Below are 12,375 nucleotides of genomic sequence, written 5' to 3'. Positions count from 1 at the left end.
GGGGGACGGAGGGTGGGAAGGGACAGACTGAGATTTCAAAACGTAGAACTGATAAATAAGATTGTACTGTGTAGCACAGGGAAATATATACAGAATCATGTGGTGGCTCACAGTGAAAGAGAATGTGACAATGAATGTATGTATGTTCATGTATATTCAAATTCTACACTGGAATTTGACACAACATTGTAAAATGACTATAACTCAATAAAAAATGTTTAAATAAAAAAAGTACATGAAAGCAAGATATTAAGAACATATACTTTCAGACTCCATTTATATAATGCTCAAATTTGATAATTTAAACTATCGTATTTAAGAATTCTTGATTCGGCAAAACAATAAAGGAATGTTAAGGAAGCGATTACTATATAACTCCTCCTTATGATTACCTCTTGGGTGGAAAGAGAATAGTTACGAGGGATCATGAGAGGATCTTCATGGATGCTGGAAATGCAACTGCTACTTATTTTTTATCTGAGTGATACACTGCTGATTGATTTTTAATTTATTGCTCAGCAGTTTCTATTTTGCAGTACTCTGTGTATGTGTGTCTGTCCTGGATAGTCTCTGGGCAGTTCACCATCACTTTATTCTCTTCTAAATTTTGTCAGTGAGAAGTGGCATCACAAAACGTGTCTCTCAGGAGGGAAGAAGGGGTTCCTGAGGCAGTTACAGATATGAATTGCAGAGCTCGCTACCTAGAAAACTGCTCACTTTTGTGGCCCAAACAAGGAAATTTGTGAGGACTGCCTACATATTCTTATAAATTGCAGCAACTTTCTACAGATTTGTCGAGAAAATCTGTCTTCGTTCTGCTGGCTACTCTGACCTTTGCTATTCGTAGAATATATGGAGAGGCTTCTGAATTCTAAAAGAAACCTTGATCCTATATCTGTATTTGTATCTAGAACTACATCTGTATCCATATTTATCTACATAGATCATGGTTACATATGAGTTATATTTCACATTAAAACAAGTTGAAATGTTTGGAGGATGCTGTTAATACTGTGTTGTATATTTGAAATTTGCTAGGAGAGCATATCTTAAAGTTCTCATCACAAGAAAAAAATCTGTAACTATGTGAGATGATGGAAGGTAACAAAACAAACTGTGGTAATCATCCAGCAATATATACATATATCAAGTTATTCTGCTATGCACCTTAAATTTATAGTGTTATATACCAATTATATCCGGATAAAACTAGAAAAAAGTGAGAAAATACTACCATGATTTTTCTAACACCCAACCACCTTAATTCATTTTGATCACCTTGTTCCACATGGTGGGCACTTGTAAAATATTGTCACTTCCCAAAATACAAAGTACTCTGAAACTCATTAATTTAAACCACAAAGGTATATAATCTGGTCTTAGAAAACCACCATGAGAAAGGACATCTACTCTGTTATTTCTGCTGCGAGACTATATAGCTCAGAGAGATGCATTTTGGAAGTCTTCTTTATATTAACAGTGGCAAGGGCTATTACTGCAGGCAGGGGCTGTTACTGTAGGACAACTGAAACAGCAGGAATCAAATCTTCACTCAGTGCTTGATATGCAAGCCAGCAGGAATCAAATCTTCACTCAGTGCTTGATATGCAAGCCAGGTACACGGTGCAAGGTTATGTAGGTGTTCTTTCTGGCTTCTGAAAACTATTTCAGAGGTTGTTCTCTCTTGCTGGTATGTTACAGCTTGAGAATCTGCTGTCTTAGTACTTTTCACACCAAACAAAGCCAACATTACAAGGAATGGAACACAACTTTCATCAATAGTTAGGATGAGTTTAAATTCTAATCTACTAGGCATTTGCTATACACACACACACACACACACACACACACACACACACACACAATAGGTTACCATTGAAAATAGAATAATTGGTTCCTTTTTCACTCATTTTAGACTTTCAAACAGTAACTAATAAAGACATAGTTGTAAGATCATTAAACAAGATTACAAACCAAAGAGCCTGAGAGTTAAAGCTATTTAATAAATAAAAATACACAACAGGAGTTGAAATAAAAATTCAACTCAAAAGATATTTAATCTCAGATACTTTCATTTTATAAAACGAATTAATCAAGTTGATGTCCTTTTTTAATACTGTGGGACTAAATTTCCTGCTTTATTACAGCCCTGGGAATGAGAATCTTAAACCTTTCATTAACTTCTAGTAGAAAGTACATTCAATCAAAAATTTGTATGTTTCTATGTGATACATATGGTGACATTCTAAAAATTTTACTGATCAAATACCAAAGTTGTATATGAATATATTTAACATACATGCATAAAATCTCAAAATACTTTATTCATTTCAGGTTAGAAAGATGGGAGGATACAAGAGAAAAAAGTATTTGAATTCTGAATATCAGAAGTAGTTACTAGTAATCATTTTTAAGTTTCTATTTTAGTAACACAAACATTTGCTTTAGAGCCTTTTCGGTTATACTTAAAAATTCTAATCCCATTTAATTTTTATTATAAAGCCCCTTGAATTATAACCAAAACTAGCAACCCATTTCAATTCACGCTCCCTTCCCAAACTTCTCAGATGAAGAAACAAAAATAATTAACAGAACCCACTAGCATTTACTTCCGGGATAACTTGAGTTTTTTTTTCTTTTGAAATGTATTTTTCACGAGTTTTACAAAGCCTTGTGAAGTGGCTGTCATTTGAACTGTTTCTTTATCCTTCGGTATCAGTGCCCGGAGAGAGAGCTTCAAAAATAATAGAAAATAAAAGATTCAGCAAAGATTTGATATTTTTAAATACTCTGTCAGTTCTATCAAGGCTACAAATTATAGTTCCAATAACCAATCACTGTCTTCTACTCTCATAAATGTCCTCAAATATTGAGATACTGAACATAAATTTAAAATTTCCAGTTGTATTTTAAATTTTTTTCGTCTTTAGTTTTTATGGACTGTGCCATCCTTTTGCTGTCTTGTGTGGCAGCTAGCAACATTTTAGGATTTTGTAATTATTTGTTGAAATTATATATACATATATTTCATGAAAAGAGACATGTTCCATCATCAATAGCGCTTATAAAGAACGTGCTACGTTTCAGTGAGGAAACAATGGTAAATATATTGTAACGTTGTGCTATGTCTTCACCCTCAATTTGATAAATTTATCTCAGGGAATGAGCACCTGAGAGCGCCTGAGGGTCCCGCTGTGTTGGGGCGTGTCTCACCGGGGACGCCCCTCTTTCCAGCCTCCTACCTCCTTTCCAGTCACCACCTCGAGGACAGCCTTCTGGGCCCTTCTCTGTCTCCGGCACCAGCCAGCCAGCTCTTTCGTGCCAAGCGGCCCTGAGCTCCCGGCCTCGGCGGGACGACCTCGCGCGCGGAGGCCGCCCGCGCGCGGAGGCCGCCCACCCGGCTGGTCACGGGCGCCCGTGGGTCCCCCGCACTCACCTCGCCCGGCTCTGTCTCCACCGTGACCCGACCCCGGGGAGCTGGCTGAGTCTCAGGGTGAAAACGCCAGCGCAGCGAGGCGGCCTGCCTTCTTCCAGAAAGTACGGTACGGAAGCCGTCCCACGACAAACGGACGACAACCCTGGACGCCGCGGAAGCCCCCACGGCCCTTTCGGAGCCGCCCGGCCCCGCCCCCTCCCAGCGGCTCTAAGGGAGCCGCCCGGCCCCGGCCCCGCCCCCTCCTCCTCCCCAACAGCCATGCGTGAGCCGCCCGGCCCCGCCCCCTCCCGCGGCTTCCCGGGGCGGGTGCCCGGCCCCGCCCCCTCCCGCGGCTTCCCGGGGCGGGTGCCCGGCCCCGCCCCCTCCCGCGGCTTCCCGGGGCGGGTGCCCGGCCCCGCCCCCTCCCGCGGCTTCCCGGGGCGGGTGCCCGGCCCCGCCCCCTCCCGCGGCCGCCTAGGCGAGTCGGTGGAGGGCATCCTCAAGGTGGGCAACCATCTGAGTAATTTCTCAGTCAGCTGACCCCAGGGTGGGCAGGGCGAGTATCTCTTCCAAAGCCTCATCCTGGAGCTGCACTGGAGCCTCGGGAGCTCCGGGGCCTTTGAGGGGCGCCTCTGCGTTCCCCTGGTGTCAGGGCTTCTTGCTTGAGCCTTTCTGCCTGCAGCCACCAGGCAGCTTTAACCATCCTGGAGCCCCGCCCAAGCCACGGCCCAAGTGGAAACAATAAAGCTTCTGCAGCAAAGTTAAATAAAGCAAAATAAACAAATAAAAAGGCTTTAGAAAGGGTCCGTTTGTCTTTCAAAAAAACCTTTTTATTCTCCCCTAGATTTCCCACATCCCCCTATTCCCTTCCCCTATTAAGGTGGTATATAAGCTCTCAAATCTCGCCCCTTTTGGGGGAGTACTTTTCTTTTTTTCCTGTGAAACTCCTTGTGTATGTGTATGTGTATGTGTATGTATGAGTATTTAAAACAATAAATTTGTGAATCTAGTCTCCTGTTAATTTGCTTTGTTGCTTATTTCATAGAGTCAGCTTTTGAACTGAAGTGTAGCAGAGAGTGTGCCACCCCCAGATGTATGATTTGGGCATACGAATTCTTTTGAGCTGAGGATACAAGGAAAGCTCCCACCTTCCCCTATTTGCTTGAAAGCAGGACATACATTTTCACAGCCATTCCTTCTCCCATTTCTACCAAAAAGGACAGAAGTTAATCACACCATTAGACACCCCATTTTCCCATAAGGGGAAAAAGACTTCTTCTATCCCTCTGGGCTCTACAGGGAAGGACAAGTAATTTTCTTTCTACCCTTCTGAGTTTTGGGACCAGAGCAATCTGCATAACAAACTTTACTTAACAGCCTTTATTTCAACCCCTGGAGGCCTGAACCTTCTTTCTGCTGTCCTGTCATTTCTCCACAAATTTACTCTCTTTGAATTACTCATTTTCCCTTGGGTATCTCCCATATACATGAGGTGTACATGTTAATAAACTTCTGCTTGTCTTTCTCTTGGAAACCTGTCTTTATTACAGTGGTCTCAGCCCAAAACTCAGAAGGGTAGAAAGAAAATTATTTGTCCTCCCCTGTAGAACCCAAGAGGGTAGAGGAAAAGTCTTTTTCCCCTTATACTTTCTGTGCATAAAGAGAGAAAAACTAAGTGTAAGGCGTAGGAACAAAGTGAACGGTGTCTGAAACGTGAGCACAATTTCCTTACAGGTGAAGGAATAACGAATCTCAAAATGTGGTTTAATGACATACAATTCTTTAAACTGGTGACACTTATTACTGTTTTAGGACTGCAATGTTTATATTTAATCATTACAGTGTCTGCAAATGTTCCATGAAATATTTAGTTGAGATGTGATCTTCAAATTGTGTTTGTTGTGGAACTTCTTTCATTTTTGAACTCACACAGTAATATCCTAAAATGTTTTACCTTTTTCATAATTAACAAGTGGCCAACTTGGACTTAAATGACTTTTTCTTACTACATTTGTTGCTCTTTTCTTGTATGTGGTTCAAAAAAGCCTCTTTTTCGGAAACATAGAGTAGACTCTGGAACATATGTTATTTGATTATTAGAGTTAAACAGAAATAGCTACCTAGAAGTAAACTTGGGGTAGATAGTTTCTTTTGTAAGTCTAATGCTTGCCTACAATCACCCAATTCTTAGTGCTTTTTGATTTCAATTTTTAAGTGTTACACATTTTAAACTTTAAAAAGAAGCTGAAACAATACCCAAAGAAAATTTCAAATTTCAAGTTAAAGAAGTTTCCAAAATAGAAGCACTACTTTTCATAATCATTCTCTGTTGTGCTCTATAAAGTATGAAATGATAGGTTCCCCGTGTGACTGGCCCACAGAAGAACACGTCATTCCTGTGATTTGCTGCAATGGTATTTGCACAACATGCTGCTAGGTGAGAAGCATATAGTTTAATGGATGGCCTGGTACACCGTCATTGCTAATAGCTTCGATTTTGACACCAGAATGAAAGAGAGCCTATAGACCCAGAAATTTGGTGAACTTCCATGCTTCTCTTCATGTTCGTAGTTTTAATTTTTGACCCTTAAACTTTAATTTACACACACTAGAAATATTTATTTTTTCTAAGTTTTTGATTAAATCTGATGGTGAAGTTGAACCAGATAACATTTAAAAGCCATGTCATAAAAGAAAAAAGAAGATTTCATTTTCTATAGTGTGACTAGGAGAATGCTTAGACGTCCATGTCCTGGCAAAATGATGAAAACATAGATCTAACCTGAAATGACCACATATGCACTTGCCATATTCTCACTTTCAATGAAGAAATACATGATTTCCCTTATTTTATAAATGGGATGGGTTCATTAATAACTTCTAGAACATGTCGCTTTGAAGTTTTAGGCAAGAAATGTAGTGGAATTCAAGCCCCAAATAGTTACCAGCCTCCAAACATTTAGACACAAAGTTCAATTTTTAAAATTATCACAGAGAACTACATTATAAAATATACATAGATGATGGGGGCTTGGGAAATTATGCGGGCTTGGGGTGACAATGTGCCTTTTGGGAGATTTTGGCTTGGGGAGATGATTGGGCTTGGGGAGATGATGCAGGCTTGGGGAGATTATGTGGGCTTGGCGAGATGATGCGGGCTTTGGTACATGATGTAGGCTTGGGGAGATGATGCATGCTTGGGGTAATTATTTGCCTTGGGGAGATGATGTGGGTTTAGGGAGATGATTGCGCTTCGGGAGATGATGTGGGCTTGGGGAGATGATTGGGCTTAGGGAGATGATGCGGGCTTGGGGAGATGATGCGGGCTTGGGGAGATGTGGGTTGGAGACATGATGTGGGCTTGGGGACATGATGCGGGCTTAGGGTGGTGAGGTCGGCTTGGGGACATGTGGGCCTGGAAACATGATGCGGGCATGGGGAGTCGCTGCGGGCTTGGGGAGATGATGCAGGCTTGGGGAGATGAAGGTGGCTTAGGTTGGTGAGGTCAGCTTGGGGAAATGTGGGCCTGGAAACTTGATGAGGGCTTGGGGAGATAATGTGGTCTTGGGGATATGTCAGCTTAAGGGCATGATGCAGGTTTGGGGACATGACAGAGACTCGGGGAGATGACACAGGCTCGCAGACATTTTTGGGGATTGTGGACATGATGTGGCCTCTCTGACATGACTCGTGCTCTGGGACATGACACCGGTTCGGGGACACAACACAGGTTCAGGGAGATGACGTGGAGTTGGTGAGCTAATGTGGGCTTGGAAGATGTGGGTTTGGAAAGATGTGGGCTTGGAGAAATGATTCAGACTTGGGGAGATTATGTTGGCTTGGGGAGATGTTGGCTCGAGGAGATGATGTGGGCTCAGAGATATGCCCTGGGCTGTGGAGATATGTGGGCTCCCTGTTATGGTTCGGCTCTGGGACATGACATGGGCTCGAGGACATGACACCGGCTCGGGGATATCACGTGTGCTCATGGAAATGATGGGGGCTTGGGGATCTGATTGGGCTTAGGGAGATGATGCGGTCTTGGGGAGATGATGCGGGTTTGGGGAGATGATTGTGCTTAGGGAGTTGATGTGGGCTTGGGGAGATGATGCGGGCTTGGGGAGATGATTGGGCTTGGGAAGATGACACGGGCTTCGGGATATGTGTGTTTGGAGACATGATGTGGGATGTGAATAGCAGGGAAATACTGTGAACTGTTTTATTAAAAATAAAATACTGATCAATAAATTATCACTAAGTATAGATTATGGCATGCCTGTCACTATATTCTAAAGCTCCTTGTACTGAAATCAGATACCACATAGAGCAGAGCGTTACTTTTTATCTCACGTAGGAGAATGACACCCAAACCACGGTTTCTGAACTGGCTATACTTTTTCCTCCTTACCATCAGTGGAAATGATAAAGTAACGTGTCCATTCGTGTATCAATGGAGTCAGATCACTGCCAGAAACTAGAATGCTCGCCATTATTATGAACAGTTTTGAGATAATGGAAAGTTCATCAATTCCTATGGAAAATATGAACAGCCTCTCCTTGGATGAGGCCATTGTGAATGTCACTATGTCACTGTTGCAGGCAAATGGATTTGAATTCACAATATTGCTTTATCCAATGGACCAGAAATGAAACCCCCAGAAAATATAGTTACATATATAGGCTTTTAAAACTCTCTATACTTTCTGTACCTATAGTATTGGTTTTAAAACTATGTAAGTATACAAATTCATACACACACGATTGAAAATGACTAAAGGAAATACCTCAGCATTCATTTTCTTATTAGCATTTTCTGCCTCCTTTTGTTGGGAAAGATGATGGGCCAGGATTTCATCTTGTATTACTCTGGCATTCTGCTCTTGAGAAAGTTGTCTCTGAGCGTCTTTTTGCTCCTCTAAAACCGGGAGACATATTTCATTAGGTTTTGGGTTTTATATGATGAAAAAAAGTCAAAAAAAAAAAAAAAAGCCTAGAAGGGGAATCTTTTTTTAAAAAATCAAAAAAGTGTTAAAAAAAAAAAAAGACACAGCCTTTTTAAGCACAAGGATCTTTATCGCACATAAATAACTCAAATTCTAATTTAAATGACAGCTAAAGTTATCACAGAGCAAAAACAGAGGGGGATGTATTTTCGTGAAAAAAAACTTCGTTATAAAGCATTTAACCAGTTCCATCACAGTCTCAAGGCAATTTAGCCTGTACTTTAAGCTACAAAAGCCAAAATTAACACATGGATTTGAATTAAGACTATTACTTTGTTGAATGGACCAAAACCATCAATCATTATGTTAATAATTAAGCTCAAGCTACCTTCCATTCCTTCAATTATGATGGGGATTGTCCTGCTCTGGAAGCAGCTTCTATACAGAGTGACAGGTCCCTCAATGCAGCAGCAAGCAATAAACCCCCTCCTCACAGCCTCCACCTTAGCGGATGGAAAAAAAGAAGATTAGCAGATTAAAAGAAAAAAAGACGTTTGCTTTTAATTAGGGATTTTTTTTTTTTTTATTTTGGGTGGTGCGGGTGGTAATTAGGTTTGTTTATTTATTTCTTTTTAGAGCAGGTACTGGGGATTGAACCCAGGACCTCACGCATGCTAAGCATGCACTCTACCACTTGAGCTATGCCCTCCCTCTAACTAGGGAGATTTTAACAGCTTAACAAAGAAGTGAACCCAATAGGTCTACTATTCCACCCCAGCCTTGCGGTTTTCTGTCTCCTTCTCCATAGTAGGGAGGTTCCTTTTTCAGTGCCTACAGCTTCAACCCTGCCTCCTGGAACACATGCTGTGTGTAATGTGTAAAGTTCCTGGTCTTTGTGAGCATGAAGTTAAGAGTCCCTTAAAATAAAGGATTCCATTGAATTGGTTGCAGATGGTTTGGTGTCTTTTTTCCTAATCCTCCACTTACATGATCTTCATTTGGAACTCAGGTCTTCTGTAATCAGGACGCATGGATCCTTTCTCCAGGGGTTCCCGTGTTAACACTTTATCCACATAGCCCAGTCTCATGCACACTCGAGTTGGCTTTTCTCTCTCTGTTTCGTCTTCTCCAACTTTATTCCCTTTACAGGTTTTTCTACACTATTTTCTTTACCATTTTTTGAAGTATTTTTCATCACTTCCACTCCTGTTTAATCTTTCTCAGAAGCACAAGTTCACACACACACACACACACACGAGTTCCCCACACCTGTGTTTAGGTGCCATTTTACTGGGCTGTCTCTGTGTTTGACTTAACATTTTCATTATTCCACAATATCACCACATTCCAGGAGAGACAACCATTTGCCTGTGAACTTCTCATTTTGATCCACACGTCTCAGTACAAGGGAGAAGAAGAGTCGCAGACAACATGAGTGCTTTGTTTAAGATGCTGGCCATACATAAATACATTGCACCTGTTCCCAAAGACGAGCCTGTGCATCTGAGCTATGACTGGTCATTTGGTGCCACCTGCTGGACACAAAGAGTCACAGGCTGGGAAATCAGATCTGATTTCATGATTATCAGGAGCCCAGGGGTGACCTAGAACTGTGCTGAGCAAATTACTTCCTTCTGGAATGAAGCTTTATATCCCTTTAGAACAAACCTCTCCAACTCCTGATAAATATCTCTTGGCTAGATTATGATGCCCAGTTGCTTGGTCAAACACCAGTTTAGATGTTTCTGTGAACGTATATTTCAGGTGTGATTAGCATTTAAATCAGTGACTTTGAATAAAGCTGATTACCCTCCATAATGTTGACGGGCCTCATCCAAACAGCTGAAGGCCTTCAGAGCAAAGACTGAGGTTCCCCAAAGTGGAGGGAATTCTTTTCATGGCTGAAGCATGGAAACCCAATCTGAGTCACCAGACTATCGTCCCTTGGGATTCAGACTCAAGACTGCAATGTTAACTCTTACCTGAATTTCCAGGCTGCAGGCCCACCCTACGGATTTCAGCCATGATAGAAAGCTAGAAAGACAGACAGACAGACAGAGATATAGGTACTCTATTATTTTCATTTCTCCCTTGGAGAACCCTAAGTAATCATCTTACTGTATCCCAGCGACAGGGGTATAGTTATGTTAATAGTTACAGCAAAGTACATTGCAGTCATCATCTCATGATATATATAAATTAAATCACTATGCTATATGCCTTCAACTTATAATACAGTGCTGTAGGTCAATTATACCTCAATAAAACTGGAAGAAATAAATTGCAACTTGGGCGACACAGATTTGGGTAAAACTGAGTGTTTCAAGGACGGGAGTCAGGGGCTTATAAAGGCAAAAAGCCAAGAGGTTGTCAAAAGTTGCCTGATGAAGACTATGACTGACACTGACGTGAGCCAGTCAGGAGACACGTGTCCTTAAGGAATCACAGGTTATTTTAGGGTAGGGGCTTAGTAAGTATCTCAAGTTTCTGGCAGGTGTTCCGGATGACTTCATTAGGGCAACAAATGCTCACAGGGCCAGATTCTGTGTGGGCTGAGATGTGCATAAGTCACACCTCCTTAGTGAGCCCTCTCGAGCAATGCAGACTCCATTTTTATTTTCCTTTCACAAAGGCAGTCTTCTGCTGCCGGGAGCAGTGACCCCACCTCAGCCTGGAGGACATTCAGGTGAGCTTCAGCTCACTGGCTAGTGCTGTAGGAATAGCGCAGTTTGCCATCGATCTCTTCCCTGCAGGCGAGGCAGCGCCCACGCCAGCTGTAATTGAGCGCAGCTACCTGTGCTCAGGCTTGAGCTGGGGTGGGGGCGGGGAGCGTTCCTCCACCTTTCTAGGCTCATGTGGCTGGTCTAAGAATTAATCTGACGTGAGGCAGACTAACAGGAGGAAAATAAACAAAAATTGAAAAACACGTATACTTCCTGTGTATACCCATGGGAGACAGCCAGGGTAAACGGAGTGAACTCACCAAGAAGGCTGAAGCCCTCACCTTCAACATCACCTTCAGCTAAAGACTAAAGAGGATGCTGTAGGCAGTGGTCAGTTAGAAGTCGGTTACATGGAATGCCCGGAGAAACGAGTTCAGTTAGACAAGGGCCAGAAATGTGTCACTTTTAGACGTGGGGGTCATCACTGACTCGCTGCGTGGGGATGGAGGAAGGGGAAGACACACCAGAGTGGGTGGGGACAGACTGCTGGTGGGGAAGCAGGCAGATCCTTCAGGAAGTTTGTCGTCAGAAGTAAGACTGTCTGGCTCACGTGAGAGGGAAGAAACAGGGAGATGTTTACAGAGGGGAATTGGAAATCATCACTGAGAAGGAAGAAGATGCAAATTAACTAAATAAAAGTAGCAGGACCGCCGGGCAGTGCGTGACTTTCTTCAGCAGCACTTAGATGCCTGGGGGGACGTACGGGGGAAGAATGAGAATCAGTCTGTTGTGTAGTTGGGAGTTTTGCCAAGTAAGCACACTGAAAGGATGGAAAAGGGAATAAACGATGTAAGTAGGAGTTATTAAAATTTTAGCTCCTGGAAATTGTTGAGAAGGAGAATATTTCCTTCACTGGCTTATGTTCAGTGATTGGGAACCTGCAAATTAAATTGACTAAAGCAGATTACTGTGAGAAGAAAATTACGCATGAATACATGCAAGAGTTCACAAAGAAGTGTGATTTGAGGGGTGGCTAGAATTGGGGGCTTATATACAATTTAATAAGTGACAGGAAAAGGAGAAAGGCATTTTCTGAAAAACAAATGACTTCTTGGTGAGAGGGGAGAGAAAGGGCACTTATGGAAGAACAAGTGACATTTAGGAAAGATAGATAACGCCTTAGGAGAATGTATGGGGGAGATGGCAGGTTTGTGACAACGTCCGTTTGCGTCTGGTGCTTGGAACATGTCTCTAATTTTAAGACTGTTTCCAAAAAGTAAGTAAATAGAGAAAATGAAAAGCCTGAGGCAGATTTCGTTTCTCCATGAGTAAACATCTGTGAATCAGTGTTTAA

General features: G+C 42.2%; 1 protein-coding gene across 4 annotated transcripts in view; it reads right to left on the bottom strand.

The window, feature by feature from the left end:
- LOC135319200 (ankyrin repeat domain-containing protein 26-like) overlaps positions 1-3,608 on the bottom strand; it is a 64,284-nt gene extending 60,676 nt beyond the window's left edge. For all 4 annotated transcript variants that reach the window (XM_064478449.1, XM_064478448.1, XM_064478451.1 and 1 more), the window contains exon 1: positions 3,437-3,608. The gene's annotated coding sequence lies outside the window, so the exon portion shown is untranslated. The remainder of the gene's footprint in view (positions 1-3,436) is intronic.
- Between the last annotated feature and the right edge of the window lie 8,767 nt (positions 3,609-12,375).

This window comes from Camelus dromedarius, chromosome 24 (genome assembly GCF_036321535.1).
Source record: "Camelus dromedarius isolate mCamDro1 chromosome 24, mCamDro1.pat, whole genome shotgun sequence".
Classification (NCBI taxonomy): domain Eukaryota; kingdom Metazoa; phylum Chordata; class Mammalia; order Artiodactyla; family Camelidae; genus Camelus; species Camelus dromedarius.
The sequence above is the reverse complement of the archived record's forward strand: the minus strand, read 5'-3'. Positions and strand labels throughout refer to the sequence as shown.